Raw genomic sequence first — 4,112 nt, forward strand, 5'->3', positions numbered from 1 at the left:
CCATACACAGAAGATAAAACACATTAAACATTTTTATCCAAATGAGTTAAGTTTTTTGAGTTTCTCTAGGAGAACAGAATAAGCCACTACCTGAACACTCTCCCAGAAACAGCAGTAAAGCACGTGTCTGGGACATGTTGAGAGGCAAACAAAGAAATCTAACTCTGTCTCATTTTAGTTACACTCGAGTGACTACAAGAAAATGCATGTCTTGGTGGCCCTCAGTTCGGCAGATATCTCTCTCAAACTTCCACTGTGATTCCTCCCCACTCAAACTCCCTCCCCCGAAACATTCCAGGTACTTCCGGGAATCTGCTTCATTCTGATACAAAAATCCTACTTTCTCAATTCCTCAGTCCTTTCTATATTTTTGGCCTTATTCAAGTTGTTGTCAGCATTTTTTTTTTGTTATTAAGAACAAAAATCCCATTCTGTCCTATACTCACGTCAGTTTATATTCAAAACTGTAGAAGTGAGTCCTGAATATGAGTAAATTTAAGGCTCTCCCCAAAAGATGCCATGTGCTTCTGAGAAAACACGGATTCAAAGAAATGACCTCCAGTGACCTTCAGTGTATTTCCTGTCACTATTGCATTTTTAAGACTTGGTTTTGTTTGTTTGGATTTTTTTTTGGTATAGTTGTTGGATTTGTTTGTTGGTTTTTTATTTGTTTTTAGAAATTAATAATACACATTTGGTGTTTTCTCTCGTTTGAAACAATCACTTTTTTAATATATTCATTTATGGTAGTGTGGGTATCCATCTTGCTGATAAATGTGCTAATTTTCAATTATTTGGACTATTTTTTCAGCTCAGGAAATCAAAACAACACTGTTATGAAAAAAAGAAATCAAGAAAATAAACTATTTTTTTCAGTAACTAAATCTTTTGTTATGTTTTGTTTGAAGTTGAAGTTCCTCTTTTACATACCACCTATATCAGGGACATGAGGCTGAGATGCTCCTGGAAGCTTATCAGCCACCCAACCAGTCCTCTTGCCATGAAAAGAAAAACAGTGAAAGCTCTTTGAGGCACTCATTATTTTTCTAGTCCACTGTATCTTAATATTGATATGAATCATTTAAGACTTCTTTGTAAACTGCTGGCCCAAAGCCAATAACCAATGCTAGAATTGACCAAAAACTTTATCACCATGCCAGGAACTCCAGTGTTATCAGCTCATGGAGCACACCTGAGGAGCCCTAACCAGTTCCTTTCTGCTGGCACAGCTGGTACTCTCTCTCTGGGGCTTTGGTTTGATTGAATATTCCTACTTAAAGACTCTCTTCCTTCCTCCTCTTCCATCAATTCTAAACATGTCAGTATATTATGTGAGTGACCCCACATCCTCTTATGCATCCCGCATTCCCTTTATTTTAAACATCTGCTCCTCATCATCTCTCTATGGTCTATCTACTCAGGCCCACATCTGCTGGTTTTGCATCTTTACTACTCTAAACACATAGATCCATCATTTACATCCCTACACCCTTAGAAGGGACTCTCACCGCTTCGTTTTCATTATCGTCATTCTCAATAGAGTGTAGACCAGGTGCAGGTTCTGTTCTTCATGGTAACTACAGCAAGCAGTTAGCACAATGACTACCAACTTTCCTCTTTCTTGCTATTGTTATCAGAGGGCAGATTCATGTGCATGTTAATTCTGAGAATCAGTAAGAACACACTTTCCTGTCTTGATATTTGGGTAGAAATTATATTTCTCAAATTAGAAAATAGTTGCATGTCATTAAGATCTTGAAAAGTGAAAGTTCCAACATAGTAAGTGTTTTTATTGGAGATGAATATATTGGTTTCATAAGAATCTCTTCCATACTGATTTCTATGTTCTATTTTAATATTGTTTTTCTGCACCTAAAATTTGTGGTAATTTTTGAATATTAAAGCAATTCAGGTTGTTATTAAAGTATCTCAAGATCCCTAGTGGAAAATTTAAAACAGAATACAATTTACTTCGGTTATTTTCATTTCCTGTTTGGATTTCCCTTTATTTGTTTTTAATTATGAGTCTTTCTGTTTATTCTGTATATCTATTTTTTGTTTAAACATCAAAAAAGTAATAAGAACACTAAAACCAATTTTGAAAGAAAATAAGGTTTCTTACAATATGTCCTTTAACCAATAAACACATTATTTTTTAAAAAATTACATTACAAATCCTACAGAGGAAAACAAAGCCACCTGCATTTCAGTTTTAAAGAGTTTGGAGAAAAAGCTTTCACATATGGCCATCAGCACTGCTCAAGACACCACATATTCAAGCACAATTGTTACAGATATTAAAACAAAAAAGAAAGGAAGAATAAAATAAAAAATAAAGCAAGGTGATAGATTGATATTTTAACACATAAAGCATTAAATAAAACATGGAATTTCCTTTGATAAGGATGATTATTATTAAGAGGGGTTTGCAACTTTGTCCAGAGTGACTGGCCATTTGCAAGCTAAGACAAATTAGACTATGGTTTTATCTTTCCAAAATCATTTTGTTTCAGTACAAGCAGGTGTTCAAATATGGTGAGCTAATTGGCCTTGGGAAAAAATTATGACTTACTTAATAGCTTTATATTCCTAGACATAGTAAGATAAAAGTCCTAAAGAGAACATTGACATAAAAAGTTATGATTTAGACTTCATAAGTGGTTTATATTAACTGGAACTATGAGCTAGTAACTATGTTGTTTTGCTTGAAATCACATGTGATTATTTGATGGAAAGAAAACCATGCTTTGTCTCCTTTTTGCTTAATATAGTAATATAAGAAATTATGTCAGATTCAATGTACAAGATAATAAGCCATCTTTTGACTCCTATTTTTAATTATTAATTAAAGAATCATTATATAGCCAGTCACCGAGTTTAGATTAAAAACAAACATAAATATCACAATTTTTAAAAAATAGGCTTACAAAAGCTAAATAGGTTTCCTGTTTCTGTTTGTTAAATATAAATAAATAATCTCAGGAATGCATGCATGAATTATGAGAAGAATAAAATATTAATAATAAAACTTTTCTCACCTTAGATGACCAATTGCGTAGTAAAACATTGAATTTACTATCTGGCAGAGAAATTCACTCTTCTGTTAAGTCAATCAACAAATGTGAATATGTGCTGTGTTACAGATATTTTTGGTCATTATAAAAATAAGACACAATTATTAACAAACAGATATTCCTTAAAAATGAACGCAGAAAATAATGATTACTTTACAAATACTTGCAAAAGCAAAGTATCTGCCTTATTTAAGTTATTTGGTTGCAGAAATCAAAGAAAACTTAGGAAATATGCTTTGAAAGTCAAATTACTTGGTTTACTCTCAGGTAGAAATATTCCTTTCCCCAGGAAAAAGCTGGATAAACAGGTATTAAATAGTGTTTATCCTAATATTGCACCCCAATGTTCACATTGAACTATAATCTTTCTACATATATTTTCAAACATAAATATGAAAGTTCAACTCATGGCAGGACAAGCCACTAGTCCTCACACTGTGGGAGACACATATAGAAGAATCACAAGGTTTAGGTGTAATTTGGTTACATATAAAGACTGTGTATCAAAGGAAAAAAATCAAACAATAGAAAGTTTTTTAGACTCCACCAGTTTTAGCAACTGATAAAAATATAATTGTGCGTTTTTATTTTTGATTATACTTCATACATTATAAATTAAGAGAAGGTTTTAAAATCAGCAATAAAGCCGGGCGGTGGTGGCGCTGCTGAGCGGTGGTGGCGCACGCCTTTAATCCCAGCACTAGGGAGGCAGAGGCAGGCAGATCTCTGTGAGTTAGAGACCAGCCTGGTCTACAAGAGCTAGTTCCAGGACAGGCTCCAAAAAACCACAGAGAAACCCTGTCTCGAAAAACCAAAAAAAAAAAAAAAAAAAAAAATCAGCAATAAAAAGAAAAAGATAAACTTCATGTCTACCTTTGCACTTATAAATTGCACACCCACAAGTAACCACGTGTCTATGGAGGAATTTGCATTTTTACTTCCCTAGACTGTATCAGTCTACATTAAAACTTAATGACGATTATATAAACAGCAAAATAACAATGGCCATGCTACCAAAAGAACAATGTGCTTTTAATC

Source organism: Microtus pennsylvanicus, chromosome 7 (genome assembly GCF_037038515.1).
Source record: "Microtus pennsylvanicus isolate mMicPen1 chromosome 7, mMicPen1.hap1, whole genome shotgun sequence".
NCBI lineage: Eukaryota > Metazoa > Chordata > Mammalia > Rodentia > Cricetidae > Microtus > Microtus pennsylvanicus.